The sequence below is a fragment of the Arvicanthis niloticus genome, chromosome 12, assembly GCF_011762505.2.
Source record: "Arvicanthis niloticus isolate mArvNil1 chromosome 12, mArvNil1.pat.X, whole genome shotgun sequence".
NCBI classification, from domain to species: Eukaryota; Metazoa; Chordata; class Mammalia; order Rodentia; family Muridae; genus Arvicanthis; species Arvicanthis niloticus.
In genome coordinates, this window is record NC_047669.1 from 44,950,221 (window position 1) to 44,973,909 (window position 23,689).

The 23,689-nt window shown below is 35.6% G+C and overlaps 1 pseudogene; it reads left to right on the forward strand.

Annotated features, from left to right (window-relative positions):
• Nucleotides 1-16,251: 16,251 nt before the first annotated feature.
• On the forward strand, nt 16,252-16,678 carry LOC117718061 (small ribosomal subunit protein eS25 pseudogene; annotated as a pseudogene).
• The last annotated feature ends 7,011 nt before the right edge of the window (nt 16,679-23,689 follow it).

Below are 23,689 nucleotides of genomic sequence, written 5' to 3' on the forward strand. Positions count from 1 at the left end.
GTAGCTTTAGGAAAAAATTAATTTGTGACTCAATATAACTTTAAATATTTGTTTCCTTCCATTATTTTAAAGTAGAAAGAAACAAGCTGGAGTGACACTGAGCTGGGTTTTTACCACATCATTAATTGATATACCAAAGTTATAATTAGGGTAATATACTTGACTAGCAAGTTTCTACTCATTCATATTCATTTCCAGCCATTGCATATGAAAATGTATCAGAGCTGCTGCTTCAGTGTCTTTATTTCATGTTGAGTGTAGAGTCTCAGAGGCATGATCTACATGATATTTTTTACTTCACCATTAATTTGGGAATATATATATATATATATTCATATCCACCAAACGTTTCCTTCTTCTAGGTACACTCTTATTTCCCAAATGTCACCCTCCAAACTTTCCCTCCTCTTTTCTCTCTTTCTTATGATAATCCACTATGTCCAATTAGTGGGTCCATACACTGGATTATAGGAAAAAAACAATGAAACTATTCTCTCCCCTTGATCTTTATTGTCAACTTAGTAATGGGGGAGGGTGGATATCACTTCTCCCATCTGTCAGAAGAAAATTTGAATGGTTGGATTTTCTTAGCTCTTTGCCAGCAGCCATAGCTGGTGTGCCTACATGAGTGTTATAGTCATATTATGTCTAAAGGACAGCAGTTCACAGATTTCTATATACTCTTTCTCTCTGTCTCCTCTTTTGTAATTTGACATAATCCTTAATGATGGGAGGCTTACTGTAGATGCCTCCATTAGGGTCGATCTCTCAGTTTGTTATTCTCAGTACTTGGATAACCTCTGATGAAAGTATAAAACATCTCAGGACTATGGAATAAAAAACATAAATATCTAGAAGATAACTATCCACATATTATTGTATGGAATTAGTAATAGAATACCCTAGGTTCTGTGACCTCCCAAGCTATGAGTATTTTTTAATCAAAATTACAATATCAAGTATGCAATTTCTTCCTGTGTACCAGGCCTTCTCAAGTCAAACATATATGCACTAATTAGTTCATAACAGTCATCCTATTACAGTACCAATGAGCACATCAAACCTGCCAAGTTCATATTATAGCTTGCAGAGTTCAGTGCTGTGTAAGACCAATGATTTCTTTTTTCACTCAGTATACTGTATACCAATTTATGCTACTATGAAAGTTGACCAGTAGTGAGGAAGTTTCCCAGATGGCTTTACTTTTCTTTTGTCTTGTAGTCAAAGCCTGAGCAATAGGGTCTTAACATGTAGTTCTGGTGGGTAACAAAGGATATGGCAATAGCCTGTGTTGTGTTAGAGACCTTCAGTGTCTCTTTGGCAGATAATTGATTCCAATAAAGGTAATTTATGTATGCTTTGCAATGAGATTTTCACTTAACCCGTGTCTTTTCAAAGTAGCATTACCTATTCAGGTAGGGTAATTCCAGTCAACTCCATTTTTTAAGTTATATATATTTTTAATTATTAGTTTTCTGTAAGAAGTTAGAAATGTATACCTAGATTTGGCTAAACCACTACCTTCAACTAAAACTATCAATAACATTTTACAAAACCAAGAGAAACAGCTAACATGATACTTTGTGAATTAACATTGTACATGTTTCCATAAGAGTTAGCAATAAAGTCTATTTGAATTGTTAAAATTAATTGCATTATACTATGTTACTAATAATACAAATTTATTTTTCATAATTCTGAAGATTATGAAGTTCAAAGTCAAGATGCTTGCAGATCTAGTGAAGACATGGAACAAAAGAGCCACAATATAGCACTAATCACATGTATAAGGGTAACTTACCTAAGACACTTGAAGCACCTCTCTCCAAAAGAGTCATCTGTGTATAAAATATTTTAAATGTGTATATAACATATATAGATTATGTTTGTGTATCTCTGTATAGATTATTAGGTATATATAGAGAAAGATTATGGATAAGACAGAGAAGTATATGCTTCTAACTTGTGAATACATCTGGGAAATGGGCTCTTCAGAGGCCAAAATAAACTAAACATAAACAATTTGAAACATTACAGAAAGATTTGAAAATTAAAATTACATAAATATGTATACCAGATCATATAATATATGTTGTTTTAATATACCCTGTTGAATATATTAAATTTAGTTAGTTTATTTTACTACAGTTAATGAAAATCTATTTACTTAAATTATATTTGCTTTCTTCGAAACTATATTTGATTATAGGTAGAATGCATTTTAAGAATGTGCTTAAATTATATTTTAATATGTGCAGTGATTATAGTTACAGTTTTTCATAGCCCAGATTATATGGTATTTTGTAAAGCATTGACATGTAATTCTAGTTTATTATTTCAATGATGTGTATGTGCCTCAGTGCTGGCTTTTTAAATATCCATTTGGATAAGAAAATAACCTTAGAGTTTTATGATTAGTAAGTATATGACATTAAATATATAGGTTTGATAGGAAAAGATTTTTATTAAAATGATCCATTTAAATAGAATGAATATAGCTTTATATAAAAAATACTTGTACACACAAGGTTGTTTCCCTAGGGAAAATTTTAATATCCTTTCTTCTTGTTATGTTTTTTGTGTAATTCATCTCAACACTGGCAAACTATTCAAAATATGTAACTAATAAAGCACAGTTTTCAGGTAGTTCACAATCAGACACCTAAAACAATGTGTTGAAAATTTTTTGTCATATGTACATGTATGTACAAATGTATGTACCAAACACCTGGATAACTTTATTATTTTTATTCTAAAAGACTCAGCATGGTACAAAATATCTCCTGTGCTAGAGTGGCACTCTGACCCCATGACCCCATTTCCTATCTTAATTAACCTTTTTAAAGACCAATTACTTTCTACGTTTGGATTTGCAATGCAAATATAACTGAGTTATTTAAATTACATGTGAAGCAAGATACAGGTATGACATTTGTATTGCGACTGCATCTGCCCCATTGAAACAATGCATGTCTTCCCTGAATTAGTTGATCCTGAGATGTCAGAGACTTAATGAATGTAATGCAGGCTGAGTAGATTCCCTTGACCCTTTCAGCTGTGAGGTGCTGATGGAGAGTTGCTGACTAGGACAGACCCCAGAAAAAGTGAACCATACATATCAGGAGGTCAGTATAAGGACATCAAGTGCTTCAAGGATGATCCAGGGATGCTGCAAGGGAGGTGAGAGGGCACTGAAAACAAACTTGGCCTGTTTCACACTATTGCCTACAGCTGTAATACATCACTGCAAATATTTCCATTGCTGATGTGTGCCTGTCATACCTGTCATTTTGACATACAGTCATTATAATTTATATCTTTCTTTTTCTGTATGAAACATGGTACTAGTAGCTACATCTTCCTTTCTCTGAATTTGATCTGTAATTTCTCATTTCTTTTTTTACTTAAATTATTATTAATAACTAATTCCACAGTTAATTGTTTTCCAACATAGAAGCTCTCATTTTTTTTGTTATTCATCATTTACAATTTAATGAGTTTTCAGAGTTGTGGTTTATTAGAATGTGTAAAAAGAGAAAATTATAATAAACTAAATATTAGTGATAATTTCTAAGAAAAATAAAAATCCAACAGAAGATGAGAAGAATCCCACATTTGCAAAATTCCATTTATGGATATAAAAATTGATGTGAATTGAAGTAACATAGTACAACTATGATATTTTTATAAAATTATGCTGAAATTCTCTACTCAGTTCAATTATACTAATCTCTACATGAAATTACATGAGACTATACCATCACTGGATTTATGGATTTAATCTGGGCATCATTTATTAGATGATATGTTCATTCCAATAACCTAGAATACAGAATTATAAAATAAACTACATTCCCTGGTTGTCTAAATCTCTGACTTGTTTCCTGTAATTTTTATTTAAATAAATCTTAACTTAATGCCCCTCTTTTTCATCTTTTAACAGAATTTTAATTAGAATACTTAAAACAGAACTGCTCATCAGCATTAACTAATGGCTGTTTACCAGGAAGTTGGCTAGTGGTTCTTGATGTTCTCCTCATTCTACATGCAACACACTGTTGAATCCTGAGCCCACTCACATCTATTCCTGCAGTCACCATTTGACATGCCACTGAGTAGAGTCATAGGAGCTAGTTTCAGTTAAGGGATTCTCCAGAACAAATTGGACTTTGGTCATGTCTTTAAGAGATTGTTTAATTAGTGATTGATACTAGAGGGCCCACTGTGGGTGGCACTCTCCCTAGGCAGATAGGCCTGGATGGTGTAAGAAAAGTAGTGAGGGAAAATTTGCCAGTAAGTGACCTAGAAAATGATCCAGACAGCAGAGTCACTCCATGGCTTCTGTTTTCCTTCATGCTCTCACTTCTCTAAGTAATAGAAGTGTGTAAACCAAACAGGTAGGATTGAGTAAATCAAGTCACTATCCTTTGGAATCACTTAAGAAAAACAACTACTAATGAAGCATCAGCTGACAACTACTTAACTCTTTCTCTTGATTCTAGTTTCTAACTAAATTCAGTTTCTTTTCTTTTTTCCAAACTTGTACTCTCCTTACAGAGCTTTGTGTTATCTATTTCCATCTCACATGTTTATTTAAATTACCTGGTGTTTAGATGTACAATTGTTCATGTGATAATGATGCAGATAATGAAGAAGCAGGTGTTATTCCTGATCTTATTGATCAAATAAGAAATACCCAAGAAAACTATTATTGAATTCAAGAGTTGAATTTCTGAAAACTATATGCCTAGAAATGTTTTCCTTTTGACAATATTTGCACTATATGAAAATTTGACCTTTTCAACACTGTGTGTTAAACATTAGATTTAGGCATGATAAAATGAAATTTGTTTCTATTTTATTTTAAGAGTTATAACCAGACTTATATATGGGAGAATAGTCAGTTGTTAATTTATTGAAATTTCTCTGTCTGTACTCCTGAATGTTTTAGAAGAGTCAGGCCAAAAGATGCCCTTTTACAATATGTTAAAGGCAAATATAAGGATGGAAATATTAAAATCTGTTCTTTTGTTGCCTCATAAAATATATAAAAATCAAAGTTATTATGTCTCATATGCTTGGATTGGAATTAGTGATTCATGAAAATACATCCCTGCTTCACTGTCTGATCTTTGTAGCTCAGATAATTATTGATAGCAATAATTATCAGAGACAAAGGAGTTAAGACATAGAGCTGCCTGGAATTATTAAACGTCAGTTCAGGAGAACAGATAATGCTGGGCAAGGGTTAATTATGAAAGGACTCAACTGAGACAAAGTACTGAAGAGCTCATTAGAGTAATGAGGGGTGGCTCCTCTGCCCACATTTAAGGGCATTTCCTCAGGGTCAAAATTCATACTAATGCCATTTTGTTTTGTTGAGGTTCATTGAAACTTAGTCTGGCATTTAAAATAATGGGGCTTATAAGACCATGAATTTAAAAAGGGGTTATGAGCTTCCTGTCAGAAAATTAAAAAACAAAAATTAGAGGTACCATTATAATATAGTTCAAATTTTTGACAAAATTTGCTCGGATGTTTTAATAAGAAATAAAAATTTTTGACAAAGATGGGTAAGTGCTTGATTTTTTCTTCCTTTGATCCCAGTGTTAAGTGTGGATAAAAAAAATGATTTTTTTCAACTTCATTTTGAGAAGATATATGAATAAGAATATCATCACCCAGCACACAAAATATAATATCTAAATTATGTGGTCTGTTCTTCTATCAGATCAATTATCTCTTTTGACAGACTGTACATAATACCAGTTAAACTAAAAATGTATCTAACTCACTTGTCTTTGCCAGGTAAAACTGAATAAAGAGTGATTATATTTAATGGATTCCCACATCATCTTTTATTAACACACATTTTGATTTTTAAGTTATTTTTGTTATTATGTCAGCATAGTGTAAAGAAAATCTGTAATGAGTTAGTACAACTAAGCAATTCTGACTCTGAAAAGTATGAATCTTTTGCAGTAGTATCAGTAATTTCTCTCAGACAAGAGTTATGTAAATGTGTTGCAGTTAAAACTACTTTGTTTCCTATGAGGAAGTTTCAGTCACTTTAAAAGATAAAATATTGTATTTATTAGGTTTATCATGATAGGAAAGCTAACTAAAATGGACTGTGTCACTGGTGTGTTCCAGAGCGAGATAGTGGCAGATGGCAATTTTCATCTTAAGAGGACACATTCATGACATATTTGCTTCTCTGATAATGCTAACTACAATATATGCTTGAAACCAAAGAAATAGATTTGAAAATTACTCAGGGCATATGTTCAAATGAGAACATAATTGGAAATATGTGTTTCTACATGCTCATTACCAGCATTGTATTCTGCTCACAAGGGTACACCGTTCTAATACTTGGCTTGTCTCACACAGTTTGCTATCCTCAAAATATTAGAAAAAAAAGTGGCTAAAGTTTAAAGTACTTCTTATATAACATCCCTGGCTGGAACACTAGCATGGTGTGGTTCGATCCATTCAGTATAAAAAACATTTGAGCAAAGAATACTCTGAAATTAAGTTAAGCACTTTATAATCTCTTGTCTTTCATTTTTCAGTTTTTTTTATTTTCACAGGTATTTGAGCATACTGAGGTAACAAAGACATGCCTTTTTTGTTGCTAATTTAAGAAAAGAATGAGTTTTTTTTCTAAGAAAAGCCCATTGCTGCTCACATTAGTATGTCTGTATAGATAAGAACTCTTAGAAAAAAGCCAGGCAACTTGAGTTTCATCCTAGAAAGACAGACTGTAGAACCAGAGCCTAGTTGTCAGACACCCACAAATGCATCATGACATATGTGAAGATATACATGTGAACATGCTTGGTGGATGCACACACATAGAAAATTACATGATGATCATACATTCAAGTATGCCCAAACATGTATGAGCATCACACACAAAGGTAAACACACACACACACACACAGAGAGAGAGAGAGAGAGAGAGAGAGAGAGAGAGAGAGAGAGAGAGAGACAGTCAGAGACAGGGGCAGAGACACAGAGAAAAAGACAGGAAGAGAGAGACAGAGAGAGAAAGAATGCATAAATATATGAAATTAATTGGCAAAGAATGGCAGTTATACCTCTATATTCTGAGATTTCATGAAATCAAAATTGTGTGTGTATCTCTCTCTCTCTCTCTCTCTCTCTCTCTCTCTCTCTCTCTCTCTCTCTTTCTCTCTCTGTGTGTGTGTGTGTGTGTGTTTATAACTTACTATTTAGAACTCAGAGGTTATGTTTTGTAAGTAAATTTTATAGTTTCCCCTTGTTGATAGAGGGTGTCCTACTATTTCTGCCAAGCTATGTACTACTGACTAGATAATCTAGGAGCATCCAGATCATTCTTTAAATATTTCTGGGATTATTATAACAAGCCAGCACATTAGACTGGTTTAACGTCCTGGAAATTATTCAAGTCATCAAATTTAAACAGCAAGCACCTCCATTTCTTGAGAAACTCCCCAAGTCCATGAGTTGAGATTTTGGACATAAATGCTATAGTATGTTTTCTCACACCCTATTATAAGCATGCAAATAAAAATACAAATAGTACAAGAAGTTGGTATATACATGTCATGATATATAGCAATTTTTCCCAGAAGTGGAATCCTTCATTTTGGAGGGAAAGGATAAGATAAAGGATGTTGAAAGGGAAGTGACACAACAGGATGAGAGCAGGTGAAACATTCACCACCACAGAGAAGCTTGGTAAGATCAGGAGGGAAAGAAACCAATGGCTTCAGTAATTTTAAGAATCTGCCTGGAAGCATCAGGTCATTCCCTCTTCAGTCACATATATGCAGTAAGCACTACTAAGAGAAATATTCAGACAAGATGATCTCCCTACAAGAAGCAGAGAACAGCCAAAATTTCTGGAAAAGGCAGAGGCCATGCAAGCCTTTTAGAAGCAGAGACCAAGCTGCTTGGAAGAGATCCACTCCAACCTGTTCAACTGCTTAATGGTTGTGTAATGTGGTCCATGTTTTCATCTTTTATGGGTTGTCACCTGTACTGGGGTAGGGAATAGTGATACAATTCTCTTTGAGTTATTTCTTCTCCTTTTACTAACCCGTAACTCCTATTTTAGTAAATAACACTGATAAAATTAAAGGCTTTGCAAAGTTGAAACTTTGGTGGTATAGTTGCTTTAATGAAGTCAGTTTCCTATATGGAGTGAGTAGATATTTGTACATGGCTTCTCAGGATTAATTCCATATAACTCACCAAGTGGTTTGTGATTAATTGAACTGATATTCATCTGTCCTTCCTTTGATTCTTCTTTCTGATTTTTATTGCATAATGACTCTCTTCTACAGATAACACTTGAGTCAACTGTAGTACAGTATCTCCAGGAACTGCCACACCTATGGAGGTGCTTTTTCTTGATGTTGAAATGACAATGGCTCCTTAGTCCATATCTTCCACTACGGTGGTGACTACATCCACAGAAGTGTCAATCAATGAGATATTTAAACACAATAGACCAATTCTTTGGTTTCACACACACACACACACACACACACACACACACACACACACACGGAGGATCTTGACTCAATGAAATCTCAGATTGTAGAGGTAAAACTAACATTCATTTTCTGGTTAATTTTATATATTTGTGCATTCTTGCCTCTCTCTCTCTCTCTCTCTCTCTCTCTCTCTCTCTCTCTCTCTCTCTCTCTCTCTCTGTGTGTGTGTGTGTGTGTGCTTGTGTGTATGTGTGTGTTTGTGTGTGTGTACTAAAGGTTTTATAGTGAGTTTATGGGAAAATAACTGTTTCTGATACTTAGTATCACTTGTCTCTACAATGTAACATAATGTTCAGGAATCAAATTTTCAAGGCATTTTATTTTCCTTAGAGTTATTTCTGTTACCCAGAAGAGCTTGATTACATGATTTTGGTTTAGAAGTTTCTGATGCCTCCTGTGGAAGCCAGTTCTTCCTGACTATGATATGGAAAGAAAAATTATTAAAAATATTTTGAAATAAAACTATATATATAATGTTCTCTGATAAATAATTTTAGAATATATATGAATATTCTAAAATTATTTATCAGAGAACATCATTAGTCTCATTCTTCATCTTAGAACTATAATTATGCTGGGCAGTGGTGGCACACGCCTTTAATCCCAGCACTTGGGAGGCAGAGGCAGGCAGATTTCTGAGTTGGAGGCCAGCCTGGTCTACAGAGTGAGTCCCAGGACAGCCAGGGCTACACAGAGAACCCTGTTTTGAAAAACAAAAACAAACAAACAAAAAAAGGACTATAATTACAATTCATGGTTTCCATTAAAGATATAAAATGGACTTGGGGATGGGTTCATTGCTATGTTCTTGAGGATATGAGTAAAATATCCAAGAACCAGTATGAAAAGCTGGATGTGGCAAGAGTTTGTAAGTCAGTTGGAAGGAAATTAGAAAATATTTGAGACTTACTGCCCAGACATTTGCTTATATTTTCTTAATTTCTGAATATTTTTCCATTTATTTATTTATGTTTTAAACATATAATTTATTTCTTCAGGGGCTTGGACAGAGACATATTAATTTAATTTAGATTATTCATAGATGGTATTATTATTGTTAATTATTAATTATTGATCCTAGTTGGATTACATTCATGTTTACTGAGAAACATTTTCATAAATAATTGGGTGAGAATGGTTGAGGAAAGGGTCAGACATCCACTCCTGACTGCTACAGACATGTCCATAAACACATATTATATACACCTACACAAACAAGCACACACAAATATATATTTTAGTAATTATTTTCTAGCACATTTCTATCTGTACATTTGCTCCAACAAAAGCAGAAAAATTAAAAATATGGAAATTATAATGTTTAGTAAATTCATCTGTGCATTTTTATGTATATGTTTATGTGTATTCAAACATAGTCCTCATAATCGTTAAATGGAAATTAGATAATACAAGAATGAAAAAAGATGAAGTATGATAAGAGTTTTCTATTTTGCTGTATTGGTTTGATAATTTAAAATATAAGATAAGCCCACTGGTATTTATTGCTATGTGCATTTTGCCTACAACATAAATGAAATGCAACTAATAATAGTATTATGTCAACCATCACAGTGAAACAGGAAAGGCAGAATTAATGGAAAGAGATGCCACTTATGTTTGAATGCATATTCTCTGATTGTTGACCTTGATTTCCTCTGGTAAATAACAACAAATCTAACTCATCTATTAGCATCATTGAGTTTATCTTTTTTAAACTCATTTCATGTTTTGTCATTAATTTATGACACTGTAGGTAATTATAAACTCAAAATGCAATAAGATCAACTATAACATATTTTTGTTTCTTTACACTTGACATTTACCTCCAACTGATATATTTTTGTTTTTCTAATAACTGCATAACAATTGATTCTCCATGCCATTTTAATAGCATTAAATTTTTTATTTACTTGCCAAAATAAAAGTCATAATAATTTTTATCATATCTATTTTGCTGTGAATTCTCAAATGTCTTTTGTTTATTTTCTGTAAATTTGAAAATATAGATCTTATTACAAATTAAAGTATTGTGTAAAATTACTTATTTTAAAAATATTTAAAGTGGCTTTTAAAGAAGACTACATGTTCATATTTTTATAATTCCAATTTTATATCATTAAATTTTTTGTGTGTGATTCTAAGGATGAAACCCTGGACCTAAGAAATATTGAAGACACACTACAACTGAGCAGAAATTTTAATAGGATGAATTTCTGAATGAGTTTATCATTATATGGTATTGCACATGTTTTGTTGACATAAATATTTAATAAATTATAGTTACTTGTTTTGCACATGTATGTTAAAATAGGCATTGCAATCTGTATGCCTCTTTGACACTTCATCGTTGGGCTGGAAGTATTTTCTTTTCTAGGAATAACTTCAGATTTAAGCATTGTTCCTTTAACCACACATTTTCATTTAGCTGCGTGATGTGTTAACATCTCACACTTTTACTCTTAAGTAGTCAGTTCTTTTTAAAATTGCTTATATTTTCTTCATTTCTGAACATTTCTCCATTTATTTATTTACATTTTATACATATAACTTGTTTCTTTTAGGGATTGGAAAGAGACATGTGAATTAGATTTAGATTATTCATAGATAGTATTATTATTAGTTTTCTTTGTGCGGATTTACGTGTGTGTGTGTGTGTGTGTGTGTGTGTATAAAGATGAGAAAATGTAGACTTCTGATGGTTTTTCTAGGTATCAGCCTGACTGCATTGAGAGATAACTAGAAACTTCATACAGTGAATTTCTTAATCCATAGAATTTGTTCAGCAGAAGAGTGTGTGTTGATGTGTGAAGTAAGTGGTAATGAACTGTAGAGGCACTTTTATCCAGTAACATAGCTTCTCTGGCAAGGGATCACATTAAAAGACCTTCTAGGTCTTTGTGATCTGGCTAGCATTCACACATGCCACATACCTTTAATTCCTCTCTCTGGAATATAGACATGCTCTTAGTATATACATTCAATCCCAAACAATAAAAATAAATTTAGTTCATAGAAGGAAATAACCATGTTCAAAAGTGACATCTAACTGAGGGGCAGACAAAGTGATGAATCAGAGAAATATTTGACTGAATGTGTCAGAGAGAAAATATGCCCAATTCCCATGAGAACAGATAGGAGAGAGAGCAATACAAACACATATGGAGGGGAGTGGGAGAGTTTTACTGTGACAGTTTTACAGATATAGGTTGCAGGTGAAAAGACAGAATGAGCCAGACAGTGAGAAGGAGCCAGAAAATTAGAACAGGTGGTCAGATTCAGTTTGAGAACCCGTAGCGGAATTCAGTGACTGGGACAAGCCAGCTTGAATCAGTAAGTTTGAAGAGCTTGAACAAGAACAACTGAGTTGAACCACCCATCCAGTGTTTAAAACGAACTAGAACAGGTGAGCTTACTAAGCAGTAAGCCTCCAAGATAACTATTACATCTGGTGAATTAAAGTTACATTTATAAGAAATTTTACTTAATATGCAGGATACGTAACTACCTAACTGATTGAGTGTTGGGCCCCATTTTGGCCCTGATTTGGCCTTGTGGACAAACCGGAGCCTGGCTAGAGTTTTGAGACCTATCTCAGTCACTTCTGTATCAGGATGACTCAGCAAGACCTATTTGGCCCTGCCTCTACCCCACTGTTGCTAATATAGAGCTTTGCCATTGGCCCTGTCAGGCACCCCATACCTTCTATCACCGTTCCCAGCCTCGTATGTCATCTCACCCCACCAAAAATCCCCCTCCCTATGCTCCAAGTTTATATAAACGAGAGGCAGATGCAATAAAGTTGAGTTCCTGCTTCAACTAGACTCCCGGCCTAGTGTCTTTCTTTTGGGTCTTAGACCCTCACCATCCTGCTGAGCCCCAGAGAGTCCAGGCAGGACTGAGACCCCTCTCCTCTCACCTGGACATGCTGGCAAGGATGAGACAGTTAGGTATCTGGATTTCACAGGAATAGAAAGGAAGGGACAGTCTCTATGCACAGCTGTGTTATGTGGTGTGATGTAGTGTGATATGGTGTCTGTGTTTCTCTTGCTTCTCTCTGTCTCTGTCTCTGTCTCTGTCTCTGTCTCTGTCTCTCTCTCTCTCTCTCTCTCTCTCTCTCTCTCTCTCTGTGTGTGTGTGTGTCTGTGCATGTATAAGTGTGTGTGTGTTGTGTTTCTTCTCAACATGTTTCTATTTTAACTTATTGTCATGCTCAGAACATCCAATTCCAGAATATTCAGGATTTGGATATTTGGAATTATTTTTCAGTAGAAGAGCAAAGATATATAGAATCTACCTGGTGAATAGAAATGTATCATAGTTATCTCTTGTTCAATATTTGGGTTGAGTTAAGTTTGCTATTTTTTCAATATGTAAATGACAATTTTACAAGTTGTTAACTAATTTTATTGTTGAGCCATGTGTGTGTCCAAGTGGTCTACAGTGTAGACCTCTTGGTACTATCTTGCTGACTGATATCTTAATACAATTTGCTACTTTTTCTAATGTGTATGAGTGTCTTTCATTTTCCTGAAAGAGTGAAAACAAAAGTTCAGAATTTTCTATTCTAGAAAATAATCATAATAACCTTCAAAACGTATGCAACAAATTTTCTTGCTTTCAGATTTGAATTGAAGCATTGGCTTCAATTAAAAAGACTTCAGTATGTTTACTACTCTTTGAACTAGAACAAATGCTTTTCTGAGTTTCCAGATAACTATCTAATGAGGCAGATTTAAGGACTCAAAATTTGTATGAGCTAATTTAATAATATGAAATATATTCCTACTCACATATGTTCTGATTTACCCAAGAACAAGAGTACCACAAGTAGTGGTAGGAGTCATCTTCATTTGTGTAGTTAGAATAGTAATGGATTCTTATAGTTTGAATTTGTATCAGATACTAAGATATAAGAGATGAAATAAACCTTGATATAGTAATTACAATTGTGATGAGGGTGCTGAGCATCAAAGAGCGATGAGAAGGGCTAAATTTCTTTCAAACATACTGTTCATCCTTGAAAGTAAGAATATTTTAGTTTCTCTAAGTTCAATCCCTACCAGAATATCTTATTTGTGAATAGAACTGTGATATTGTTTGTAAATGTTGTCAGAAGAACTATTTCTTATTAAGGTTAAATATTTAAAATAAAAAGGGAGATAGAGGATAGTTCAGAGAACAAAGGCAGATGAAGTATATGTCCACTTGGATGGACAAGATATTTACTTTTTCTGTAAGTAAAAGTTCATTAGAGTGTCGTTAGGCACATGGGCCATGCCACCAGAGAAATTGGCTTGGAACTGGCTAGGTAGAAAAAGTTCAAACTTTGTAAATCTCAGAATTTGAGACCAACAGGAGTAGAGCTAGCTCCTTCTTTTTCTCAGTGCCTGCCTCAGAGCATGTGACCCGAGGACCTCCAACCAGATTCTCACAGGCAGTCAGTCATGTCTGCAGAACCTAGAATGCCTCTCCATGCTAATGAGGCATTTCAGTAGCCATAGCCTTCAGACGATGACCTTTGCCTTCGTAGATATTCTCATGACCTTACCTCAAAAACTACATTCTTCATTCGACCAGAATAAAGCATATTCATTCAAACCCAACCCCAATAAAGAAATACAAATAAATTAAGACAGTCTCGAAAAGTTGCTTCATTAAAGATTGTTGAGAAGGCCTTCACTTAAAGGTGCATTAACACTAAGATTCTCAAAAAAGGCCTTTCCCTTCCCAAACTCACCCTCAACCTGACTAGGATCATGCTCACCTCAGACTCTGCTTCACCTGCATCTGGCCTGGTGAACAGTGGAAAGAAGAGGTAAACTGCAGATTACAACCATATGTTTCAGAACCAATCCACCCTGTTCTCCCAAAGTTGATGTACCAGTGGCAGGCACTTGGATACCTTAGGAAGAAACATGGGAACCCAGTATAACAGAGTAGTGAAAGGATACAAGTTGAAGAGCCCAAGTGAAGATGCTTTAATCCCACTTGGGAAAGAGAAGAAAGGTATCATAGGGGGCAGAGGGAGGAAGGGACCTGCATGGGAAGAGGGGAGGGGAGGGGAAAATGGGGTGATTAGGCTTTGGGGGACAGGAGTGAAATCCTGAAGGCCAGCAGAATGAATGGAAATATGTAACCTCAGGTGGGAGGTAGTAGGGACTTTCTAAAATGTACCAGAAACCTGGGATGTGAGACAGTCTCAGGACTCAAAGGAAGGGACCTTAGATGAAAAGCCCAACAGTGAGGAGAGGGAACTAGTAGAGTCTACCTCCAGCAGAAAGACAGGTCATCAAATGGAGGGATAAGATTGCCATCCCACAGTAAAAAATTCTGACCCAGAATTGTTTCTGTCTAAAAGAACTGTGGAGACAAAAATGGAGAAGAACTTGAAGAAAAGGAGTCAAGTAACAGGCCCAAATTGGGATCCATCTCAAGGGGAGGCTTCAAGGCTTCACATTATTAGTGATGTTTACAGACAGGAGCCCAGCATGGTTGTCCTCAGAGAGTTCCAACAAGCAGCTAGCTGACTGAGAAAGAAGCAGATATTTACACCCAACCAATGGGCTGAAGTCTAGGACCCCTACGGTTGAATTAGAGAAGGTGGGGAGAAGGGCAACCCCATAAAAAAAAAAAAAGTAGTCCCAACTAATCCAGATTCCTGAGATTCCTCAGACATTGAGCCACCTACCAAGTAGGCAGAATACACTAACTAATCAGAGGTCCCTGACACATACACAGCAGAAGACTGATGGGTCTGGCCTCAGTGAGAGAAGATGCACCTAACCCTTGAGAGACTTGAGGCCTTAGGGAGTGGGGAAGCCTGGTGGGGTGGGGTGAAGGGGACCAGAGGGTGAGGACATCCTTTTGGAGACAGAGTGGAGGAGGAATGGGATAAGGAACTGTTGGAGGGCAGACTGAATGATAACAACTGGCCTGTAAAAATGATTAAAGATCAATATTTTTTAAAGTCAAATTCTTAATTAAAGTAAAAATGAAAGAGAAAGGGAGACAGGAAGAGAGAGACAGACAGACAGAGAGGGAGAGGGAGGGAGGGAGGGAGAGAGAGAGAGAGAGAGAGAGAGAGAGAGAGAGAGAGAGAGAGAGAAATTCTTGAATCCCTGGGGTAACTGGGTCCTTTGTAAGTTGTACATTAAATCCTTTGTCAAGACCATGCCATTCAAATGCTAATAGGGGCTAACTATGGGTACTAGAGGAACACTGAGGAAATCATCTTTAAAGTCTAATACATTATACCAGATTTGGAACATTTCCAGAGAACAGAGTTTTGGGATTAGGCACTGTGGGGTGGATGTCCATGTATGGGCCTATTATTGTCATTGGAGTTGGTCATCTAAATTGGCAGGGACAGGGTGTTTCATGAGGATAAGTGTTACCTAGTCTCTGAGTCTTCTGATATGAGGGTAACCAGCTTCTTAGTTTGTTGTAGCCATAACATAGCATATCTGTATTGCTTAACCTGGGTAGGGTTGGCCCCTGCTTTTAATTCTTTTCAAATATAAGTTCAATGAGCCTCTAGTCCCAGTCCTCCAATTTCTGCCCAAGCTTAAGTGAACAATAACAACCATGTGCAGACTTTTTCTCTAAAGGATTCAATGTATTGGTGGAGTCTATATTTATCTTCTAAAGATAAAGTGAGGCTTTTTTTCCGACATCTTAGTGAGGCTGCAGTGGTCCACACTACTCTCTGACTTTTGCCATGCCGCCCAAAGACGACAAGAAGAAAGATGCCGGAAAGGCGGCCAAAAAAGACAAAGACCCAGTAAATAAGTCTGGTGGCAAGGCCAAAAAGAAGAAGTGGTCCAAAGGCAAAGTTCGGGACAAGCTGAACAATCTCGTCCTGTTTGACAAAGCTACATACGACAAACTCTGTAAGGAAGTCCCCAACTATAAGCTTATTACTCCAGCTGTGGTCTCTGAGAGACTGAAGATTCAAGGTTCCTTGGCCAGGGCAGCCCTTCAGAAGCTGCTTAGTAAAGGACTTATCAAGCTGGTTTCAAAGCACAGAGCTCAAGTAATTTACACCAGAAACACAAAGGGTGGAGACGCCCCAGCTGCTGGTGAAGATGCATGAACAGATTCAGTCAGCTGTACATTTGGGAAAATAAAATTTTATTGAATCAAAAAAAAAAAAAAAAAAGATAAAGTGAGGACCTATATTGGCCACTCAAATTGACCCATGATAAAAACCCTCTCAGGGTCAAAAGTAATTTGAGCCCCAAATTTATTTAGCTAGTTTCTTCCTTACAAGGGTAGGGACATTCAGGCATGATTATGGAGTGGGATACTTGGCTTGCTCCAAAGTACACCATTCTTTAAGTAGTTGATGTGTCTTGGTTCATGCCTATAGCTCCTTGTCCCCATGACTTTTTGTGTGGCAATATTCCATGGGCCTATGTAAGGATTGAGTGTTGAGTTCCTGTATCTACCAGAAATTTGACAGGTTTTTCCTCCACGTTAATGGTTAACCTAGGTTCAGGGAGAGGGCCTGACCCCTGTCTGTCCCTAGTCATTTTATGTTTCTATTTTCTGCACTTTCCCTTCTGTCTTTTGTGGGGATGTTCTTGGAGCAATTTTTGATCCAATGTCCTATGTCTTTATAATATGTACATTAGTTTTTCTGGAGCCAGAGCTTATTCCTTGTTGGTGGTCTCTTGCCATTGTTGTCCCTAGATGTCACAGTTGCTGTTGTTTCTCTGCCTTTGTGTTAGCTGTGGTGGACAGTACGATTTTAACCAAATCCCTTGTTTGTTTGGCATTTAAACAGATCTGTTTGTCCTCTGGAGACTCTCAGTTAATTGTGTACTTTCTCCAAGACCACCAACATTTCCTGTAGCAACTTTTCCTGCATCCTATCTAATGTTTATAACTTATGTATTATGTCTGGTAGTGCTTGGTTGACAAAGGCCATTGTCACTACTGAATTGTTCTCTGTTGACTATGGGTCAAGGGAGGTATAAGTCTAGAACACTGTCATAATTCTCTCTAGACAGGCTACAGCAGACTCCCTATCTTCCTGTCTTAGCTAAATTAGTAGGGTGGAGTTCAGCCGCCCAGAGGACCCCCCATTAAAGTCTAGAGGTAGACATGTAGCCTTTCCTTACCTTCAGTTATGTTGAGGTCCTAATTGAGTCTGGCAAAAGAAAAAGAAGTGTCAATAATCAACTGATTATTAGTAGAAATCTCATTCTCATCCAGAACTAATTTCTGAGATTCATCAATAATTCTTCCTCTTTTGTGATAAAGAGAATCTGTAACAATTGCTGAGAATCATCTCAAGTAGGTTGGTGGGTAGTAATTACTAAATGTAGAAGATCTATAAGGGCCCTTAGCTTTTCAACAATTTGGAGTTCTGCATCTTTCAGTTATATAAATCACGAGTAGAGAAATGCCTGTACTGCATGAGTTGGTTTTCCTGGAGGTCAAGTGGCCCCCTGTGATGTCAGGTATCTGGTGCCTGTTCCCCAGAAACCTAACCCCTGGTATGTTGGTATGTGGACAACTAATAAAGGGCATAGTTGCCCTCCTCCTTCTCCCCCATCCCTGGTTGCCACAGCTTCAACACCCTCCAGTGTTGGCTGTGAGGAGTCTGCAGCCAGCTGATGGTTCCGATAAAGGGCAGAAGAGGAGAGACAAAAATCTGTATTTCTGCTATCCTGCAAAACAGAGAAGACAGGGGTAGGGGGCAGTTGGTTTAGGTTTCTCTGTCTTGTCTTCTTTGATTGCAGAGATATGCCTCAGAGGGATTAGTGGTTTCAGCCAGTCTTGTGAGTTGTTCATGAAGTCTTGCCATGTGATGATAAAGGGGATTTGGTCCAGGTAGCCACCCCAGCTACAGATGACCTTCTTGACTCTCCATATCTTTACTGTGTCCTAGGTCCCTTCAGGTGGTCATCCAACATGGAAAGCCAGCTATTCTGACCTACAAGGAGTAGTTAGTTTGTCCTTCCTGACTTCTAGCCCTAATTTGTTAGCCTTAATCCTAATGTCCTTAAATCCTTCCCCCCAAAATGTAAAGAAGGTCAACTGAGTCTGTCCCATTATCCTAAGTTAAAAAATAAAAACGAAATACAATAAAACAGATGAAAGAAACACAGACACACTAATGCTAATAAAATATGAAAAATGAAAGTGAGAAGATGGCTAATTGCTGTAGGGCAGGAACAAATCATACTTCTCTTCAAAGAAACAAAAGGAATCTAGTCCCCTATTAGTGGGTCAGGGAAGTCTCCTGGCCCCTGTTGCCTTGGGGTTCCAGCACATCCCCTTGGGTCCTGCATGGCAGTACTAAATTACTAGTTTACTGGTATAGAAATTTGCTAAAACAAGAAGTGGCTGGACATTCAAACATCATCCAAAGCATACTTACCAATCTGTCTTCAAATCTACTGGTCAGGGGTCAAGGTGGAAAGTAGTGGGGATCCCAAGTAAGTCCTCAGATGATATCTCCAGATTTTGTGGTCCCCACAGACCACCAGAGACCACTAGGTGTCCAACTCATGTGCAAAAGCAGAGAGTCTTTATTTAAGCTTGAGCTCTGACCCTCCAACCTCCCTAACACAGTAGAAGGTATGGAAGGTCCTGAGCTGGTACAAGCTTTGCCTATTTATTGTGTGGTTGTTGTAGCAGGGTAAGGGACTTTCTAGCTCACCAGTAACATGATTGGTTGACATTTGATATTGACTAGTAATGACTTCAGTTTGGTATGAACAAAGATAGCTTAATCCATCTACCTTAGACATTAGGTAATTTTCCCTTAAGAAGTGATTGGTTGTTAGAATGGGTGGAATGCAATTTGCCCAGGGGAATTGTGTTTATTACCAGGGTAATACAGCACCCCAAACAATTTATGGCTTTTCCAGTAGCTGAGTTCATTCAGAGGTGATATTAAGTATAAAATGGAGTCTGAAAGTAAAATGGAGTTTGTAGTCTAAAGCTGAGCCCTTCAAATAGAATTAAGCTTATATTTATAAATAGTTTTATTTCCAATTCATAATTTATTTTGAATGTAACATGTCAGGCAACCACATTCAACCTGAGAAATGTAACCTTTTCATCATTTAAACACTAAATACAATTATTTAAATATATTAGTAAAAATGTATTTGTGAAAAATTATATTCTTTTAGAAGCGTAGCTATTTTTAAGTGTTCTTTGTGACAAGTACTAAAAAAGTCAAGTACTACTCATCTCCAAAAAAAAAAGCTGCCTATCCAGAGACCTACATGTTTTTCATTAATATTAAGATGCCATCTAACTGTGAATTTTGATTGGGTGTTTGTTTTGCTTTTTTCTGCAAGCACGTCTGTTGGCTCTCTTGGGATCTATCTAGCAGCTGATTTTAAGGGAAGTTGACATTTTAATAGCTTCTTCTGTGTGCACTATAATGAAATTTCACAGGTGGAAATGCACTGAAAGTTATGATCTGTATAAGTGAATGTACTGTACTTGCCATATTCCAATACTCACTCTATTTTGTTGTGCATTTAACCCATCAATCATCACTGATTCTAGTATGCTTACTTCTTCTCTATAATGATTAATTATTTGTGAAATGAATTCAAATTATTCAGTAATAAACTTCAAAAAGAAACGGATGTGCTCTAATATGTGCCTATGAGACTCATATAGAATATATAGAAGTATATGTATTTATCTTAAAATTTTAATAACAACATTAGAATTTAGATAATGAAGAGAAGCTGGTAACTAAGCATAATCTAGTGTTTTGGCAATTAAGAAGAGAAAATAGCTTATTTGTTTATAAGAATTAAATAGAAGAAAATGCATCATAATTGCAATTATATACCTGTAACTGATGGACTAAATATACAAATCTTAGTTCACATAAAATATAATTAAATTCTAATTATAGAAAACAGTAATTAATAAGAAAGTTGAAATATTATCTATATTGCCAGATTATAACGGATGAAACTTTAGAGGTTATAGCCAACATTCATTACTTTATTACCAATGAAACATTCTTAAATATTCATATAAGGCATGAATATTCAATATAAAGATATTTTTATATTTGATTTCCAAATACTTTACTACAAAAGTAAGCTGTCTTGTTTTTTAAAACACGCTTCTCTGAGTTTTAATGAAGGATGTTTTTAAACAAAGATGGTAATTTTGCCTTCCTCACATTGAAAGATTTTTAGTTTTAGAAATTACAATATGATTGCATCATTTCTAAACTTCCTCTGATCCTTCCAATCCTTTCAATGCCCATTCACATTGCTTCAACTCAAATTCATGCTATTTACATATATATATGTATATATGTTATTTACATATATATGTAAATTATATTATTTACATATATATTTGTGTGCATAAATATAAAATACAACTTATTCAGCTGGATTCCTCTGTTTCATCTTATTTGTATGTATATAATTTCAGTATTGACAACTTGATATTGATTGACCAATTAAGGCACTTATTCCTAGGCAAAATATTTCTCACACTCTCAGAATTTTTTAATTTTCTGTACTCTCTCTTCAGGGGTAGGGTCCTGTTTGTAAGATTTTTTTTTCTTTCCATATTAGTATGCCTATTGGTGTTGTCTTGGTAAGGACAGACAGATTGTTGACACTCATGGATCAAGCCTCCTTGTAATTTCCAGGAGACACAATCACATGACAGATATCCTGGTCCTCTGGATCTTAAAATATTTTTACCCCATATTCCCATATGTTTTCTGAATGGGGATGTAAGTGTATGTATTAGATGTAGGTACCACAGGATCAGTTCTCTGCATTTTGACCATCTTTTCTTTTCCATAATGATCTCTATCTATTGTAAAGAGAAATTTCTTTGATTGGGGTGAGAGGTATATTTATATGTGTATATAATTATATATGTTTAGCATTCAGTTAGGAATTATGGTGTTTTAGTAAAAAAACATGCTCACAGAAGTTTCTCCTCAATAGTTCTGATTTCTCTACCATTGAGAAATTGGATAGACTTCCAGTACCAGACACAATTTTCTTCCTGTTAAGTTTGTCTTCAGTGAAATTAGACAGCTGTTGGTTACTATCAAACATGGGTACCACTACTGCACCCACTGGGATACCTTGACATGGATGATCACTATTTAGATTATTTTCCTGTGGGGGAAACAGTATACTGCATATGAATATATTGTATACATGTAAATAAAAATCCATTTTATTCAGTAAATCTTGATGGAAATTTTACAATAATTTACTTGTTAACTATATGTTTACTTTTGTGTAAATGTATGCCCAATTTAATTATTTAATTTTAACTCAATCTTCTAATGTTATATGAACAGCTTAAGCTACCTGTGCTTGAGGACCACAGAGTTGTAAAATACCTTCAACTGGTGAAAGTCATTATCTATTCAAGATGAAATTAGGAGACAAAGGAATAATTTGAAAGTATTTAGGATCTTTAACTTTTAAGCCAGTTTATATAGAGTGACTCAGCTCTCCAAAGAACTGGAAGCTTTGGTTATACATCAAACCACTTAGCTGTAGGGTTTGTATCGCAAAAGCTATATTTAGCCAAGTTTATATCTTGGGGGATCATCATGAACAGAACAACAGAAATTTCCCTTGCCCAGATCTCATGTCATATTGAAGAATGAGTTTTGATACTGCCTTTATATTATTGAATATAAAAGATTACTAAATCGTCCAATTCAGCTTACCAACAAGGAGAAAACAGACAATAGTCTGGAACATGCAATATTTACTTCAATTATAATTTCTGAATAAATTTAATTTATGCATTTAGGAGTGTGCATGCATGTGTGTGTATATTGTGTCTGTTTACACAAACAACTTTTTGAAGAGAGAAAAGGGTTCTTATGGGAAATGAGTTACATACAGAAAATGAAATGGTAGATAAAATGTAATTATACATTATATAATATACTTGAAAAAACAAATATTATTAAACATAAGATCTAATATAAATGAAGAAAATAAACAAGATAATTTCATCCATTAATAGAAAAACATGAATATGGATAAGGTAGATATAACATTAGTAAATCTATATAAATTGGATAAATGAAATAAATATAAACTGAACCAAACAATACAAAGATAACTATTCTTCTACAGAATTGTCTAAAACTTAATTCTACACAAATCCACACAGCTTAGCTCTAAAATTATGAATCTTTTACATAGAAAGCTCTGTGGACTTATATTAAGCAAAGATTTTAGGGAGGATCTAAATTCAAATTTTATTTAAAGTGCTCAGGTTTTGTAAATATAAGGCCATTCTTCAGAAAAGGTGGAAGAAATGTGCTATACTTATATGTGATACATGGATTACTTTCACAGAAAAGAGCATCCAAACTTCACTTGTAAAATGTATCAACAACAACCAGGAAAAAAAATATGAAGAGCCATTTCAGTTATGTTTCTTTATTGTTAAACAAAGACAAGAAAATACATCCAGTAATGAAAAAATATCCACATTTCAGTCTCTAACATAATCTAAATCTTACCAACAGAACCCCAAAGGGTTTTGTTTGCCTTCCTGTGGAGTATCTGTCCTCTTATGGAGTTCAGTTCTTCTCCCAGCTCTTCCATAAGGCTCCCCAGCTCCATCTAATATTTGGCTATGGGTCTTTGCAGTATTTTTTACATTGGCTGTAGAATGGAGTCTCTCAGAGGAAACTTCTGCTATTTTCCTGTCCGCAAGCATAACAGTATCATTTACAGTGTCAGAGATTGGTTCTTATCCATGGGAAGGGTATCCGTTTCGGTCAGTCATTGGTTGGCCAATGGTTACCCTTGTTCTCTAGTATATTTTTGTCCCTGAACTTCTTGTAGGCAGGACACATTTAGTATTGAAGATTTTGTGGGCAAATCACTATCCTTATTCCTCCATTGGGAGTTCTGCCTGGCTAGAGGAAGTAGTTACTTCCAGATCCATATCTACCACTGCTAGGATTGTCAGCTAGAGTTTCCTCCATATACTCCCTGAGGCCTCTACGCATCACAGGACTCTGGCACATCCTGGAGATTGCTCCATGCTCCTACTACTCTCCTTTCTCTTTCCTCTGTCTGGTCTCCCTATATCTCATTCCCCAACCCCCATCCCCCATCCCCTCCTCATCCCCTGTGCCCCAC